We start from the raw sequence: 19,589 nt of genomic DNA on the forward strand, positions 1-19,589 counted from the left end.
CAGCCAGTCTTCAGAAAAATAAATCTGTTTTCCCCTACCCCTCATCCCCATCCCCTCCATAAACATTGTTAAGAAAAATGGTTAAAGATTTGAAACGGACAAAAAAGTTTAGTGAATATCCTGTCTAGCTCACCCATCTCAGTTGTCTCCATTTTCTATTATCTTGTAGCTATTTCACAGTTCTGAAAATTGGAGAAAACTAACAGTAATGTGAATGATTTTTGGTTTTAGAAATGTAAAGTTGTCCCATGGAATGCAATTAATTATTGCCCTGTAGATATGATGCATTTTGCCAGTTTTACATCTAATAAGAAAATTTATCTCAGCTTTCCTGACAGATTTGTATATTCGCTCTTTGGATTCTCCTTCAAACCAGTTGTAACATCTTACTGGTTTCTTCATCAATTAGTGAGTTAAATAAGATCTTTAACATATATTCACTTTGGATTCTTACGATTTTTTAAAATTATCCTTTAGCAATACCAAAGTCCTCATGCTGTCCATAACCAATATTTGCTGCACCCCTTGAGAAATTCCTATAATTAACCTAACCATACTAGTCAATTGAATTAACTATGCTACATATATATAATGAGCTACTAATATCCCAAAGTCTGTAAACTGAAGAGGAGTGATTTCCAATACGTATTCTAAGTCGGGAAAAAGCAACATGCATGAGTTGTATATTATGCTATCTAGTATTTGATCGTGTATCATGCTATCTCTGGAGTAAAAGATAGGGGAAATGTCTTTGCATATTTTTGCAAAAAGACAAACAAGAATAACAGACTAGAAACTATGAAAATGGTTATCTACAGGGGGATGGGTTGAGAGTAGGCAGAATACACTAAAGATGACAGAAAGACTTCGCATTTGCAGATAGTTTTTACTTTTGAACTATGTAAATGTTTTAATATTCGAAAAGAAGATCAAATTGGCAAGGAATAAAGAAATCCTAAAACTGAATACAAACAGAAACTATCAAATCTAACTGTATATCAAATTGGTAACATAACCATAATGGAAAACAAGAATTAATTTAAATATCTTTTGAATACCGTACTCCAACTATACATCCTCAGAGACCAATTCTAAGGGCACACACACAAACATATACACTGCAAAGAAATCTTGAACTTGCATTAGCAGGTTTCTAGTCAGTAGTAATCATAAAGTAGTAATCTAAACTATGTCATACATATCGTAGGAAAGAGCAAATGAGCAGCTGTCATGAGGGTGCAGGGAATCAGAGTTCTCACTTCAGGAGAAGGAAAATACAAGTAGGCAACAGGAGAATGTGAACAAGACTCTTGTCGTTTGGGATCTGAATTAGAACTATCAGTATGAACTTATGATTGTTCTCAACAGGCCTTGAAGAGATGTTTGCTGAGTAAATTAATTAGCAATGACGGACTATTTTTTAAAAAATAAACCTTTAAGGCAAAAGGTGAACAGAATGGTTTCAACAATTTTAAGTAAAAAATATATCACAGGAAACATATTAAGAGTGAAACAAAGAATACCACCATATCCAGAGAAAGGGGCCTTTCTTAGCCCATCCTGAATTGCTTCCAATGTAGGGTCGTGGCCTAGTTTCCTTTTAGAAAGTAGATCCTGAGACAAGGGCTCGTGGCAAGTAGGTTATTTGGAAGTGATTTCAGGAAGCAGGAGTGAGTGGAGGACAGAGAGAGTGAATCAGGGTACAACAAGAGAAAGCCAGCACACAGGTGCAATGTTGAGCTATCACCATGGTTGGTTATTAACCATGTTTTAATCAGTACATTGAAACCATTGGTCAATTTAGACCAGTGACATTTAAATGATTATTTATATAATTGGATTAATAGCTACCATATTTATTACTGTTTTCTCTTTGTTGCCTTTGTTTTGTTCTTATTTTTGTCTTCCACTGTTTTTCTGCCTTTTATGGTTTTAAATGAGCATCTTACATGATTCCTCTTTCTTAGCATATTGCTTATAGTTATTCTGTTAACTGTTTTTAGTTGTTGCCCTAGAGTTCACAATATACATTTACAGCTAATCCAAGTCCACTTTCAAATAATACCATACCCCTTCACAGGTAGTTTGAGTACCTTATAATAACAAAATAATCCTAACTCTTCCCTCCCATCTCTTATATTATTGCTGTCAGAGATCTTCAGAGGAGCTGTAGGTCACGCTCAGAATGATCCTCCCGAGGAATGGAAGAGACGGCATTTATCTACAGGCTCTCATCCCATGGACAAGGGTAACAACATAGGGTATTAATTCCCTAGCTCTCTGGGTCTACTGTGCATGACTGTGGCGCCACTTCCACATCATCAAGAGACTCCCTGGGACAGAAATAAAGAGAACGCAGTAGAGCTAGAGCTTTAAAAGGGGGCCAACAGGAGTGACACTGAGTTCAAAAGGTACCCAACTCATAGAGTTTCCACACAGTCTTTGGATCCTAGAGAATACAACCAGAATTCCATCTGCTACTCATTCCTGCCTTAGGAGGATCACAGCCCCCTGACACGGCTCATCCCAACTCAATTTGATGTGAGCCTTTTGGGCACTCTCCTCTTTGAAATCCGAGAGAATGGGAAAGAACTCTTCCTCTGATTCTCCACAAACGTGGGCAGAGCAATCTCCAGGGACACTGGAATGGTCTGTTCTGACAAAAAAAAAAAAAAAAAATTCCCCTGCTCTAATTTATTTTAAGTTGACTTTGAAGGCATGAAATGTTTCTGACTAAGTAGAAGCAAAAATATGGAAACAGTCACACAGGTCTCTCTTAATAATATCAAAAACCCCACGAGGGAAATCATAGATAAACTAAGCCTTCAGGGTACCAAAAATAATGTGGCTCAGGTGCAGGAGATGAGCAACTCCATTCAGCCCACTCCATCTCATCTGCTTCTGCCCACTCCCCTCTCCTCCCCATCCCAGCTTTCCTCTCTCCTTTGACTTGTTCCTGACTCTCACTAAATGCCCATTACATTCACCTTTCCTGTTATCACCCCCTCTGTCCCTGCCATAAATCTTCTCTCTTCTCTTCACGAAGACAACTTTTTGTATACTCTATGAACACTCCAGATTGAGTATAAATTTTCCAGAGTCACGAACTCTGGTAGCAGCATCCTTATCACTGAGCTTATCAGGAGAACAAGCTCTCAGATTCAGATGAACCAACATTTGTTCAGTATTTGCTATGTGCTGGGCATTGTCATGATGCCTTCATCTGCATTACGTCATTTAATCATCACATCAACCCTCCAAAGTAAGTATTATTGAAACACTATTGAACACTAGGACATTAAGGCTCCAAGAGATCAAACCACCTAGATCATAGAGTTAGAAAACACAAATTGCTTTGACCCCAAATTCTCATTCTCCTAATCCAGGGCTCAGGGTGATACATCACACTGTTTGTATTTTATTTATGAGTAAATAAACACACACATAGTATAGATCAAGCAAAATATTCTGCATTTTTTACTATGAAAAGACATCCTTTTACATGAGAAGTAAGATACACCCCATCTGCAACTAGAGAGAACCTTGATGTGTAGTCTCTTGCATGTTTGCAGCTTCTTTTAAAGAAGGAGGTTCAGGCTGCAGGGAGAAATGAATAATGCAAGGTGAGTTTAATGGGTTAAGAAAAGACAAGAAGGCAAGAAAATGAGATGAGAAGAATCTAAATCCGAAATAACTACAGATTCATTTTGAAGCGTGTCTAATGGTGGCAGCCTGATAAACTGCTGGCATGAGGAGCCCAAGGTGATGTGGTAATCCTATTGAAATCTGACAAGTGACTTATCACCTGGGTTCCTGATTAAAAAAAAAAAAATACACAAGCATTATGCTGGCAGAAGGCTGAGAAGTTAGAGTCCTACAAAGGAAAGAAGAGACTTAATTCTCCAGGAAGGTAAAAAAAAAAAGAAAAAAGAAAAAACCTTGGAAACCTTCAACGATTCTCAAAATATCTATGACGTGGCATTCATAGGCATTCTCTATTTTTGCGAGGATAAGGCTCCTAAAATTCCCAGGGGGTAGGAAAATTGGGGCTTGGGTACAGAGGTCCGGAATGAACCTAATAAAGCCCAGATGAAGAGTTTTATGCTGACTAAAATAAAACAATAATGATGGTACAGAACGTAAAGTGTCAATGATGTTTTGAATATCTTTAAAAGAGTCACACAGGTACTGCTCTGTTATTTTCAAGATACTAAGCCTTGGTTTTAGAAACTTTTCAGAAATTCTGCTACCTGCAATTTCGAAGAGATTTGAAAATTTAATTCCATTTCAGATATCATACACACTGAGGTGGGGCAGCGGGGCTAGCAAAATATAAGAATACAACTTGATTTGTGATGACATATTCTAAATTCTCAAATATGTTAGGGTTTATTTCTGAGTTATCATGTTAAATTAACCTTTTAAACAGCTGAATCACATTATTATTATAACTTTATAATATCTGATAGTGCAAGACCTCCCCCTTTCTTTCAGTTTTTCTTACTTGTTTAAGTCTATAAGAAAACCTTAGTTAAAATCACTTCTTTTAATTTCTAAAGAGAAATCTCCCTTCTGAATTTATATTGAGATGGTATTTAATAAAAGTATAATTAATTGTTTCATTAATTTATTTCTCATAAGCATTATCATCTTCACAATATATCATGTTCATATCCAGGTAGATGAAATGTCCTTTCAGCATGGAATATCTATCATATTTGTTTACCCAAGCACCATTTCCTCCCTACTTGTAACAGCCCCCCTCACTTTATTTTGGGCATGTCTCCTCCCCCATTACTCATCCCATGTGAGTCTGGTGGGCTTTCTAGCTATACTATTCCATGGCCCTAGCCTCAGTAATGAGTCAAGGAGTGGGTATACAACCCAATCTCAGATAATCACAGTTCTTCCCTGTGGTATTTTTCATACTGAAACCAAAGAGGAAAGTCACTTCCTTCCCTTTAGATTGCTAGTGCCAGCAACCATGTCCCAGTCAATGCATGGAGGAGCCTGAGAAAATGAAGCCAGTCGCCTAAGGAAAGGAGGAAAAAAGAATGAGAGTGGCATGTGCTGGTTCTAATGCCTTATATTCCCAGATCTATGAGTTTTCTACAGCTCTTCTACAAGTCTGTGAACTACTATGGTATCCTTCCAGCAAATCCCCTTTTGAACTTAAGAGAGTTTGTGTTGAGTTTCTGTCGCCTACCAACCAAAAGTCTTCCCATGTACTTCAGACTTTAATTTCCTTCGGTAAAGTTTCAATGTTCTTCTGTCTTGGAAATTCTTAATAACTTTGTTTCCTGGGCATTTTATATGCTTGTCACTCATTAATAGAGTACATTTTTAGATTATATATTTTAAATTGTTATTGGTGGAATATAAAATAGGTATTCATTTGGTGTATTTACTTAATAGTCTGGATCCTTACTAAACTCTTACTCTTTCTAAGAATTTTTCCTTGTTTCTTTGTTTCAATTTGGTAAGCATATATATCATCGATAGTACTTTTTCATTCTCTGTTCAAATAGTTATGCCTCTTATTTCTGTTTCATGTCTTACTGCATTTGCTAAAACTTCCAGAAGAATTTTAAACCATATTGCCAATAGCAAGCAACCTTATCATTTTGCTGGCTTCACTTCATTTTCTATTTGTGAAATGTCTATGAAATTTTCTGTTGTAGCATTATTATAAATTCCCTTTGATAAGCTAGTTGTTTGGGTTATTGCTGCAAGAAATAAAAGATTTAATGGTAACGGCTTTACCATCTACTGAGATGATTGTGTGTTGTTTCTTCTCTCTCTCTCTCTCTCTCTCTCATCTTTCTATCTCTCTCTCACTCTCTCACTCTCACCTATTGATGTGTTAAACTAGTAGCAAAATGGAAAAAAACTTATTTTCCAGATGGAATCAAGTTTCCTCTAGGGAACTTTGTGGGAAAAATATCTTGTTATGACAGAGAGTGATTAAGGGACAGAGAAACAACAAGGAAAGAGTTAAACTATTCTTCATACAAAATGCACACAATTTAGAGAAGGGCAAGAACAAAAGAGAGGGGAAAAGAAGGAGAGGAGAGAGAGAAGGCAGAGCAATATAGCTGCTGGAACCATAGCTGGCAAAAAATCAGTGAAGAACTTTCAAAGAACATGTAAGTCTGACATCCATGTTTAAACTGAATGCTGTGTGGAAATGCAATGTAACCACCTCTCTAGAACAGTAAAGATCTCACACACAGGTTGCTTTGTGAAAGTGATATTGGGGAGACGATTCAGAAATTATGAAGAATGGCCTGTGTCCCATACTTGTTTGTTGTCTGAAAAGAGTAAATCAACATCTGCAAGATGCAAAGTGTAGGGGAAAATTCAACAGATTCAGGAAAAGAGAGCCAGAGATAATGAGAAGAAACCTAGAGAAACTCCTGAAAAATCTGCTGATTGAATTTTAGAGATTGAAACTGATGTGGGATGGGGATTTGAGACAACCATGCATAGGTCTTAAAAGTCATGTCTATACGACATCTGAATTATACTATAAAATGGTTCTTAATAGTGAAGCCACCTTGCATTACTCAAATAAGTTCTATTTGGTCATGTTGTATTGTTATTGTAGTATACTTAGAGATTTGCGTTGCTAGAATTCTATTTAAGACTCTTTGCATATTATATTCATAAAGGAAATAAGCCATTAGTTTCATCTCTTATATAGTCATCATCATGGGAATAACCTATTCCCTGGTATTTGAATAAAATTGCCTATAAAACTCTTAGGATCCAAAGTATCTTTAGCAAAGTAATCATTTCACAAATTTTTCAATGTCTTCTTTTGTTATTGCTGCATTCAGAGTATCTATTTCTTTTGGAGTCAATATTTTCCTTTAGAAATTACCAGTTTGTAGAGATATTCAATTTTGTTAGCACAGATTTCTAGGGCATTTTGTACTTTAATCTTCGCCTATATATTAATAGTTTTGAGTATTTCTTTATTTGTTTATTTTCTTCTCTGTTTATTTTCTAGAGCTGTTTTGTCCAATATGGTAGCCATTAATCATATGTGGTGACTTAAATTTAGATCAATTAAAACTGGATAAAATTGTATTCAATATCTTATAATAACCTATAATGGAAAAGAATCTGAAAAAGAATATATATATATATATTAAAGTATAGTTGATTTACAATGTGTTAGTTTCAAGTGTACAGCAAGTGATTCAGATTATGTATGAATCACTGAAACTAACACAACATTGTAAATCAACTATACTTCAATTAAAAAATTAAAATAAAATAAAAATGGAATAAAATTAAAAATTTACTTCCTCGGTTGCACCAGTCACACTTCAAGTGTTTAACAGACACATGTGACTAGTAGCTACTGTATTGGACAGTGCCAATATAGAACATTCTATAATCATAGAATGTTTTCTGGACAGTGCCGTTCCATAAGTTACTTTTATTGCCTTAAGGAGCTAGCTCTTGAATCTATACATTCTACTGCTTTTCTCATTTCTAATTCACTTGTTTTGGCTTTTAGATTGATATTTTCATTCCCCTACTTTGAATAAGTTTATATTCCTCTTTTTTCCATAATTTATTTTTTTAAATCAGAGCATTTGTGTCTATGGCTTTGGATACATGTCATCAGTTTTGATATGCCAATTTCTCATTGAATATCCTTTCTAAGAAGACTGCAATGGGAATTTTCATGTCCTTTTTGACCCAGAAGTTGACTACTTCTGAAAAAATATTTCAAGTCGTTAAAGTATTTTTGGTTGTTGTAATTTAAGCTTTTCTTCTTTCTTTCTTCCATTCTCCTTTTTTCTTTCTTCCTTCCTTTTTTCCTTCCTTCTTTAACTCTTTTTTTTCTTTTTACTTTCTAGATTTTATAACAATAGAGTCAGAGATTATGTTCTATGTGATCTAATCTTGATTTGGGGAATCTATTGATGTCATCTGTCATCCAACACATGGTAATTTTTGTAACTATTTCATGGGCACTGAATTTAAAGAAAAGATTCACTCTATGTGTAGAAAACAAGGTATAGAGCTATCACATCTGCATTGTCGACTACATCCTTTATCAGTAGAAAATGACTCCGCTCTTTATTTCTTGAGTTCTGCATTTTATCAAGTTTAATACTGCCACAGCTATCTCCTTTTCCTTTGTACTCACCTGAAACATTCTTGCTTATCATTTTTTTGTTTTAAGTTTGCCTTTTGAAATAATATGTAGTTGTAATAATTGGAAAACTATGATAGTTACTTTTAAATTTAAGAATATACATTATTCTATTCTTTCTCTTATTATCTTACTGCCAACATCAATAACAACACAGTTTCCATTGACTCTTGCCTGTATGAGATGATTAAATTAGTCTTCCTAGACTTCCTATTCCTCTATTCACTTTCACTGATGTTATGTGAATTTTTGAATTTTATTTCTAAATTGTTATTTTAATATTAAGAAGTTCCGCTGTTAAGAATTGTGTTTCACATTACATTTTGTTTTCTAACTTTATGTCCAATAGCTATTTGAACTTAAGGATAAATTTACCTGGTTTTGGTGCTCAACAGTTCTTCAACATAATAATTTATCTTCAAGAGCAGCACTGTCCAATAGAATAGATATAAGCCACATGTGTAGTTTTAAATTTTCTGTAGCTACATTTATTAAAGACAAGCAAATGAAATTAATTTTAATAAATTATGTTCTTTAAGTCAATAAATCCAAAATATTACACTTAAATAAGTAATCAACATAAAAATTATTAATGAGATTTTTATATATATATATTTTTTTCAAAACCCAATGTGTATTTACACTTACAGATCTTAGTTAGGACTAGCCACATTTCAAGTGCCCAATAGCCACATTTAATGGGACAGAACAGCTCTACAGAATTTATTTTGACTCATGTTTCAGTTGGCTTAAGTATATCCTCGAATAATTCTTTCCAAGAATGATATGTTGGTTAATGAGATACACGTGAACAACAATTTAGGGACAGATTTATTGAATTTACATTAAACTCTGAACAATTTCTCAATTATCTTCTGCTATTTATATGCTGTAGAAGAGAATTAGGAACCAAGTCTGATAGTGTTTTTTCCCTTTGTAGGCAGACATTTTTCTTTATCTTCGTATTTCAAAAATTTTGCTAGCGTATATGTAACTGTGGGTTACTTTTACTGATTTTTCATTTTTTTCTGGAACACAACAAGCCCTTTCAATATGCAAATTCAGACCTTAATTTTTTCTGTTCAGGCAAGCTGCCTTCAACTTTATCTTTGATTACTGCTTCTGTTCCAACTGTGTGGCTTTAGTCTCAGGATATCTATGATTAATTTATTTGTGTTGGTTCTTTCTTCTCTGACCTCCTACTATCCTTTCTCAGAGTTTCCAATTCTTCATCACTTTCCTCTATAGTCTAACACACAGTTTCTCAAGTGTGTCTTCCAATCATTGATTAAAATCTTTTCAGTGCCATTTCTATATTTCAGTGAGGATTTTAATTCCTATGTTTCATATTTACTTTCTGTGCACTGTTCCTTTTTGCATCTCAACTCAAAATCAACCTGCTTTTCTTCTTAACGGCTTTCTGCTCCTATCTCACAGGGTCTATGTCTTTTTGCTTCTTACGGAGAATGCAAAGTAGCATTTACATTTTTTCTTTTGGCTCCTATATTAGGTCATTTTTCAGAAGTCTACCTTTTCCCAAAGTCTTTAGGATGGTGTTTCATTTCCCTAGTTCTTCATATTTTGTTTGGAGTTTTATTTTGGATTTAACCCTAGTTTAATCATTCTGGGATGCAAAAAGATTGATACAGAGCCTGTTGTTTTCTGAAAGGCAAGGTATGTACGTCACTCTAGGTTTCACTCACTGTCTACCTCGGCTGCCAGATAAATTCAGCAGAAAGAACCAAGAGTAAGACTGACATTCCTATTCAAACAGCTAGTTTTCACAATAAGTAACACATAACCCAAGCCTAAAGAGAACAGTAAGAACAGTGCCCAATCTGCTTTGAAGCAAAGCCTTGCATCTGTCTTTACCCAACTGATGGGCAGAGCTCCTACATAATTTTCAAAGTCTATTTAGAAATTCATCTGGTACAGTGGATACCTATACAGTGAGACCATCAATTCCAAGAGGAAATGTCTCGATTACTCTTTGTCACACATCAAAAGAATGAGTCTGTTCAGCAGAGTAATGATGTAGACAAGATTAAAGGGAGACTGTTTTCAAGAAATTTGACAGCATTCATTTAGTATACTAATTAAAAGAGAAGCTTTACCTACTAAGAGTGAAATCTACTTGACAAACACTGTTAATGGTTAGTGTAAGTTGGGTACTTGAGAGTTAGAAGATAGTATTTTTTAAGTTTTCTGTAACTTAGACTATCGCTAATTCAGATACCACCTCCCCCATAATCGTGAAAATTTTTCAATGCATAACTACCTTGAAGTATGCTAACGTCTGCAAAGCATGCAAAAACCCAAGTCTTACCATCTGCTGGATGATTCATTTGTAAATCTGCCTAGTATTCCTTTGGGAAGTTCCAGGATTGATTTTTAACCTTATTATAAAAACTTGGTGTGAATGAATTCGGTAATATAGTCTATATGAAAGTGCTCTGAGCACTTGGAAGAATGTGCCACGTTCATCCTAGACATGTTTAAATGATATGTATACTGTGATCAAAAATATAAGTGTTTGAAAGTAATCGCTTGGAGATTTGGAGATTTTAATCAAAAGTTCCAGAAAAACAGAGGCTTTGGGGACAATATATTAGTCACAGAGAAGAACTCTTTCTAATTCTGGCCCAAACTAGCCATTGCCGGGAATAAAATAAGAACAACGGATCATCTGTTGGCAGTAAATTCCTTTAGGGAAAGGACTGTGATTTACTCATTTTCACACTCCTGCACCCAAAATGTCCTTCAAGGTTAACTTTTTTTTTTTTTCCATTTCTATTTATTTATTTATTTATGGCTGTGTTGGGTCTTCGTTTCTGTGCGAGGGCTTTCTCCAGTTGTGGCAAGCGGGGGCTGCTCTTCATCGCGGTGCGCGGGCCTCTCACTATCGCGGCCTCCCTTGTTGCGGAGCACAGGCTCCAGACGCGCAGGCTCAGTAATTGTGGCTCACGGGCCCAGTTGCTCCGCGGCATGTGGGATCTTCCCAGACCAGGACTCGAACCCGTGTCCCCTGCATTGGCAGGCAGATTCTCAACCACTGCGCCACCAGGAAACCCAAGGTTAACTTTTTTTTTATCTGCTTCTAAGATATCTGCTTCTGAGGCTGTAAACCAATATTAAAAACATGAATCTCTTGTCAGTCTTTTCTTCTACGTGTTTTAATTGTAACATGCATGAGTTTTCTTCAGTTTCTCACCTAACTGGCTTCACACCTTGACCTCCCTTCCTATCTTGCCCTATATTAGGGAACCTAGCTTCCCTAAAGCTAAAATTTACAGACTTGGAACCGAGGCAATTCTTTCACAAGTTGCAAGAACTGCACCTGCAAACATGAGAATTTCAACAGAGCCTCCAGGACTGTACAGTTGCAGAGGAAGTAGTTCATAGCTTAGTTTGTAGGATGATGTCCTTGGAGTCACACATTTCACAGCCTACAGGACTATAGGTGTCTACCCTGTGCTTCAATCCAAGACTCAGCCAGGGCCTAATGCACATGATGGCAGTAATCACTGCACCACCTTCACCTACCTGCCTGTCCAAGGAGGGGAGTAGACACAGTACTTGGCACACAATAGGTGCTCCATAAATAGTTGTTGAAAAGAAGGCATCACAGGATGTTGTGACTGGTAAATCATGGGAGTCCTGTAAGTTAAAATGCATCTGACTTCTTTCTAGTTAGGTAACTGAGTATGGATCCCTAAGAGCTGTCCAGGCAATGAGTGGGATTCCTCCCCTTGTCTGGAATTGTTACAGATCCGGAACATTCCCATTCACTCTGCTTTCAGTCCAACTAAACAAACATTTATTGAACATTTATATATACTGACTGGCAAGGCATAGTTTCTGCCTTCAAATAACTCAAAATCTAGTAGGGAAACAGTCAATAAAGAGCTATTTATAATACAGTATGAAACAAGTAATAATATAATTGTGTAGAAATATATAGATGTCAAACAAATGAGGGAGTGATAATTTTGTCCTGGGGGGTCAGACCAGGCTTTATAGAAAAGGTGCCCCCTGACCAGAGTTTTGAGAGATGAATGGGTTGGCTTGGTGATCAGCAGAGGGAAACACACGTGCAAAGGCACGGAGGAGTGAAGCAGCGTGGACAGGCAAGTACTTTCATGTTTCTGGGGCTTAAATGATGAATTAGCGTGACAGAAGAGGTCAGCTGGGGCCAGATTTTGAAGGGCATTGCGTGGTATGCCAAGAACTTTGTAACAGGTAATACGAAGATCCCTCGTACCCTTACCCAGTTTCCCCTGATGGTAACATTTTGTAACACTATAGTACAACATCACAACTAGGATGCTGACACAGACGCAGAACACTGCCATCACCACCAGGATCCCTCACGTTGCCCACTTACAGCCACACCCACTTCCCTCCCACCTCACTCCCTCTTTAACTCCTGGCAACCACTAATCTGTTCTCCGTTTCTATATTTTCATCATTTCAAGAACGCTATATACACGGAATTTATAACCTTTTGGGGTTGGCTTTTTCACTCAGCATCATTCTCTGGAGATTCATCCAGGTTGCTGCACGTACCAATAGTTTGTTCTTTTAATTGCTGAGTAGCATTCCATGGTAGAAACGAACCACGGTCTGTTTAACCATTCACTCGATAAATATATCTGAGTTGTTTCCAATTTGAGGTCATTATGAATAAAGCTTTTATAAATATTCATGTATAGGGTTTTTTAAATTGTGGTTAAAATACACGTAACATAAAATTTACCATCTTAACCATTTTTAAGTATACAGTTTAGTGGCATGAAGTACATCCACACTGTGGTACAACCATCACCACCAATCATCTCCAGAACTCTTTTCACCTTGCAGAATTGAAGCTGTGTACCCACTAAATTTTCTCCCCTCCTCTGAGTCCCCGGCATCTGTGATTCTACTTTCTGTCTCTATGTATCTGACTACTCTAGATACCTCATACAACTAGAACATATAGCATTTGTCTTTTTGTGACTGGCTAGTTTCATTTAACATAAAGTCCTCAAGGTTCATTCATGTTGCAACATGTCAAAATTTCCTTTGCTTTCATGAATGAATAATATTCCATTGTATGTACTTACCATATTTTGTTTATTCATTCATCCATCAATGGACAATTGGGTTGCTTCTACCTCTTGGCTGCTGTGAATAATGCTGCTATGAACAAGAGAGTACAAATATCTTTTCAAGTCCTTGTTTTCAATTCTTTGGGGTATATATCCAGAAGGGAAATTGCTGGATCATATGGTAATTCTAGTTTTAATTTTTTGAGGTGCCATCAAACTGTTTTCCACAGTGGCTACACCATCTTACATTCCCACCAACAGTGAACAAAGGTTCTAATTTCTCCACATCCTGACCAACCCCTGTATCTAGCCATCCTAATAGGTGTGAGATCTCATGTACAGATTTTTGTGTGAATGTAAGACTTCATTTCTCTGGGATAAATTCCAAGGAGTGCAATTGTTGGGTCATATGGTAGTTGCATGTTAGCTTTTTAAGTAACAGCCAAACTTTTTCAGAGTGGCTGTACCACCAGCAATGTGTGAATGATGTGGTTTCTCTGTATCCTCACACCAGGATTTGATGTGATCACTATTTTTTTATTTTAGCCACTCTTTTTTCTTTCTCTTAAGACTTTTTAAATAGCTTTACTGAAGTATAACTGACATGTAATAAATTGCATATGTTTAAATCATGTATTTGTTTTTTCTAATTTTTATTTTATATTGGAGTATAGGTGATTAACAATGATGTATTAGTCACAGGTGTACAGCAAAGTGATTCAGTTATATCTATACAAGTATCCATTCTTTTTCAAACTCTTTTCCCATTTAGGTTATTACAAAATATTGAGCCAAGTTCCCTGTGCTGTACAGTAGGTCCTTGCTGGTTATCTGTTTTAAATACAGTAGTGTGTACATGTCAATCCCAAACTCCCAATCTGTCCCCCCCCGACCCTTTCCCCCTGGTAACCATAAATTCGTTCCCTAAGTCTCTGAGTGTTTCTGTTTTGTAAATAAGTTAATTTGTATCATTTTTTTTTTTAGATTCCGCATATAAGCGATATCATATGACATTTGTCCTTCTCTGTCTGACTTACTTCACTTAGTATGATAATCTCCAGGTCCACCCATGTTGCTGCAAATGGCATTATTTCATTTGTTTAATGGCTGAGTAATATTCCATAGCATATATATGTACCACATTTCCTTTATCCATTCATCTGTCGATGGACATTCAGGTTTGCTTCCATGTCTTGGCTATTGTAAACAGCACTGCAATGAACATCGGGGTGCATGTATCCTTTCCAACCATGGTTTTCTCCATATTTTAGTCATTCTGATAGGTATATAGAGGTATCTCACTGTGGTTTTAATTTGCATTTCCCTAATGGCTACTGATGTTGAACATCTTTTCAAGTGCTTGTTTGCCACCTGTACACCTTCTTTGGTAAAATGTCTCTTCATATCTTTTGGTCATACTCTACATGGATTGTTTACTTTTTTACTTTTGAGTTTTGAGAATTATAGATACCAGAACTTTCTTGGATAGCAGCCATTACTTGCAAATATTTTCTCCCCGACTGTAGCTTGTCTTTTCAACCTCTTAACAGAATATTTTGTAGAAGAAAGGTTTTATGTTGATGAAGTCCAACTTATCCATTTTTTTCCTGTTATAGATCATGTTCTCAATAACATCTTTCTTTCCTAGCCCTATATCCCAAAGATTTTCTCCTGTTTTGTTTTTCTAAGTTTCATAGTATCAGTATTACATTTTACATTGAAGTCCATTTTTGTATACGTTTTGAAACATAGGTTGAGGTTTGAATTTTTGCCTATGAATGATCAAATATTCCAACACCATTTGACCATATTATCTCAATTGAATTACTTTTACGCTTTTGTCAAAAATCAGTTGGGCATATTCTGTATGGATCTATTTCTGGCTTCTCTATTGTGTTCCATCGATCCTGGATCTATCCTTTCACCAGCACCACCTAGTCCTTATTTATACATTGTTTTAAAATCAAATACACTGATTCTTTGCACCTTATTCTTCTTTTTCAAAATTATTTTAACTATTCTAGTTTCTTTGACACCTAAGGAGGGGAGGCAAATTTGTTACTGCTGGAAAAGGATGAGCATTCCAGCTCCCCAAGTGACCTCTAGTGACATCTGATGAGTTTGGCCTCTGTCCCATTTGGCAGTTATGGAGTCCTGATTCTTCACTAGTCCTCCTGTGACATCACCTCAACAGGGAAGAAGGATGCCTCACTACCAGTTGGAAGTGGAACTCCATGTTCCCCACATGTTCTCCACTGATACCATGGTGGGAAAGAGACCTCATTACCGGCCAGCTCCCTGCTTGGCCTTCTCCAAGGCCACCACAGTGGGGGTGTTAGGGCACCTCATAGTCATGTGAGGCTAGACAGTCAGTTTCCCTACCCAGCCATTGTTGGCATGGGTGAGGATGGGGCCCCAGTTTTTCTGTGGTATTTGGTTGGAGTGGAGTGTCTAGTTATTGTCTAAACGTTTCCTGTCTTGCTAGACTGTCCCTTCCCTGGTCCTTTGGATACAGAGAGCAGGGTTTTGCTGGGCCTTTTGTTGTCTGATCTGTTGGCATTTCCAGGATTCTGGCTTCTCCATCTCCAAGAATGGGATGTATAAGGCAAAAAGAAAATCCAGAGAATTCACCACTGTTTCATTCCCCAGGTCCCAATTATCTCTAGCTGGTCTGGCTTCTTCTCTTCATCTTTCAGAGTCTTTTGTTTGTTTGTTTGTTTTTGTTTTTTGCTTGTCTTATATACAATGACCAGAGTTTTTAGTTGTACTTAACAAGAGTGATAGGGAAAAGTATGTCTACTCCATCTTCCCAGAAGCAGACATCTGAAGGCTTTTAAGGAGAGGAATGACATGGTCAGCTTTATCTTTTGGAAGATTGTTCTGGCAGGGAAGAGAACAGACTTCACAGAGGAAAATGGAGGCTCAGTGAAATCTATTAGGTAGGAGATGACAAGGGGCTAAAATAAAGCTGTGGCAGTGAGAATGGAGTGAAAGGATCTGAAGGAAACAGAATTCACGAGACGGATCCAGTACAATTTGGTGACTGGTGAGGGAGAAGAGGGATGCACATATGATTTCCAGGTTTTTGGTTGATGTTGCCTAGTGAATAAAATGGCACCAATTCAGTTAGGAAACACAGGAGTAGGAACTTGTATAGAGATGATGAGTCCAGTGTGGGAACTGATGCTTTTGAGGTCTCTGTTTTCTTCCACTTTTTATTCACAAATAATTGGCAGCTTCCTTGTGATGACTGTTTTTCATTTTATTGTACTTCCTTCAACTAGAAAATCAGAGAATGGAATGCTGCCTTTTGTCTTAAAAACTAACTAGCTCTCCAGAGAAGATATACAAATGGCCAAAGAGCATATGAAAAGATGCTTAATGTTATTAGTAATTAGGTAAATGGAAATCAAAGCCACAATATGATACAACTTCACACCTACTAGGTTTAAAATTTTAAAGAATAACCATACCAAGTGTAAGGGAGGATTTAGAGAAACTATAACCCTCATATATTGGTGATAGGAATATAAAATTGTCTAGCCACTTTGAAAAAGATCTGGGCAGTTTCTCAAAATGTTGAACTTAGTGTTACCTTATGATCTAACAATTCCACTCCTAGGTATACATCCAAGCTGAATGAAAACATACATCCACACAAAAACTTGAACACAAATATTCATAGCAACATTATTCACAGTGGAATCAACTCAAATAAAAAGAAAAATAAAATGTGGAATATCCATACTATGGAATATCATTCAGCAATTTAAAGGAATGATATTCTGATACATGCTACGACGTGGATGAACCTTGAAAACACTATGCTAAGTCAAAAAAGCCAATCACAAAAGACCATATATTATATGACTCCTTTTATAATATATACAAGGGCCAGAATAGACAAATATATAGAAACACAAAGTAGATTTGTGATATACTAGGACTAGGAGTAGGAGTCTCAATGAAAAGTGACTGCTATTGGGCACAAGATTTCTTTCAGGAATGACAAAAGTTTTCTAAAATTAGATTATGGTGATGGTTGCACAACTCCACAAATACATTAAAAGCCATTGAATTGTACACTTTTAACAGGGAAACCTTATGGTATATGAATTATATCTCAATAAAGCTGTGTTTTAAAAAACTAAAAACAACCCAATATTCTTTTTAACTAATTGTTAAACATAATTTAGTCTTATTTCTGGGTTCAGTTGTCTTCTTCCTGAGATATAGCATTTAGTAATTCTCTATGCAAGGGTATACATACAATAAATTCTCTCAGAATTTCTTGGCCTGAAAAATGTCTTTATTTTGGCCTCACCCTTGAATGATATTTCTCTCAGTATAGTATTCCAGGTTGGCAGTTCTTTTCCCTCATCATTTCACAAATATTCAGTTTGTCTTCTGACTTCTAAATATGCTATTGAGAAGTATGCAGTCAATCTAATTATTACTCTTGGTAGATGCATTAGTTAGGATTATACATGTCTGCATAACAGAGACTCAAAATTTGAAAATATCAAACATGATAGAAGTTTATGTTAAGCTCTCTAAAATCTAGCGGTAAGCATTTCATGGCTGATATAGCAGCTCTGTTCCACAAAGTCTTCTTATGACCACACTACCAACCCTTGGTGTGACCATTATCCCTGTGGTCCAAGGTGGCAGCTAGAGCTTTCAGTATCACATTTGTGTTCCAGGCAGCAGGGTGGAGAAGGGATAAATAAGAAAAGGAAAAAAGGGAGCACAAGAGCCTCAAGAAAGTTTCCAGAAATCTGCCCCAACAGTTCTGCTTACACTTCATTGACCAGACCTTAGTTATGTCATCATACCTAGCTTCAAGAGAACCTGAGAAATGCACTCTATTTGGAAAGATGGGGACATAGGCCCCACTAAAAAATCAAGGTTCTTTTAATATAGAAGAACTAAACTTACAGTTTCAGACACAGTAGGTAATCTTTCTTCTCTCCAATTGTTTTTAGTTTTTTCTCATTGCTTATGTTGTACAGTTTCATTATTATGTGTCTAACAATGGGTTAATTTTTATTTTGGGGCTTGAAACTAGGTATGATTCTTCAATCTGATGATTCATATCACTAATCAATTCTGCAGGACTCTCAGCTACTAGATTTTCCGTTACTAGTTTTCCCATATTCTCTCTGGTCTTTCATTCTAGAATTCCTATTTGATGTATGTTTGACCTTCTCGTTCTATCTTCCATATTGCTTAACCATTCTTTCATGTTTGCCTGTGCGGCATTCTGGATAATTTCCTCAGATATATCTTCCAGTTCATTATTTCCCTTTTTATTCCTACCCAACACAGGTGGATAAACTGTGTTTGGGTTTATTTGTCTGTTTGTTTGTTGTTAATGTTAACTTTCACATTTCTGGACGTTCTACAGGTTCTCTTAAAAATCTTCCTTTTTGTTCCTTTCTTAGAGTGTCAATTCTTTTTATATCTTTATTTTTAAATATATATAGTTCATGTTTTCTTTCAGTTTGTCAATATATTACCTCGAGGTCTTAGGGTTCTAATTCTCTATTCATTGTGCTCACTGACTCTCGTTCATCCTGGTGGATTGCTGCCCCTGTGGATTTTTTTTAAATTTTGATTGTGAGCTGATATTTAGTGCTCATTGTTTTCTTTATGAAAATACATTATGACTTGGGTTGAAATATGAAAATTTTAATATGAAAATATTAACTTGGGTTAATATTTCAGAATATTTTTGCAATTGATTTTACTGCATCTTTCCATTTGATTCTGCCATTACTAGCCCACAGAACCAATTTTTACTAATTTCTTAGTTTGAAAGGGTACCTGGACCAGGCAGGTAGTTTCCATTGCCCAGAGGAGACTTTTCCTCAAGAGCAAGAGGAGGCAAACAAGTTTCCTTGTTATCTCCCTATGCTAATGGATGTATTTTGTTTTTCAGGTCCCTCTTTCACTGAGTATGTAGCCCTTTGTTCCAGTTATCTATTGCTGCATAACAAATCACCCCAAACTTAGTGGCTTCAAACCACAACAACAACCATTTATTTTGCTCACAAACCTGTACTTTGGGATGGGTGGTGCAGCAGTGGGCTCACCATATGGCCTCTCTGTTTCCTCACAGCATGATGACAGTGTTCCAAGAACAAGCATCCCAACAGGCCCCAGGTGGAAGCAGCATCACTTTTGATGATCTACCTTTGCAAGTCACGTAGCAACATTCTGCCACAGTTATAGGCCACCCAAATTCAAGGGGAGGGAACATAGGCTTCACATCTCAGTGGGAGGCTTGTCAACATCACTCTGCAAGAAGAGCATGTGGGATGGGA

At 36.5% G+C, this 19,589-nt stretch overlaps 1 protein-coding gene across 9 annotated transcripts in view; it reads right to left on the minus strand.

The window, feature by feature from the left end:
- The window catches only part of PDE1C (phosphodiesterase 1C), a 613,608-nt gene that overhangs the window by 403,383 nt on the left and 190,636 nt on the right, over window positions 1–19,589 (minus strand). The gene's annotated exons all lie outside the window — the stretch shown is intronic.

This window comes from Balaenoptera borealis, assembly GCF_965194805.1.
Source record: "Balaenoptera borealis genome assembly, chromosome: 7".
NCBI classification, from domain to species: domain Eukaryota; kingdom Metazoa; phylum Chordata; class Mammalia; order Artiodactyla; family Balaenopteridae; genus Balaenoptera; species Balaenoptera borealis.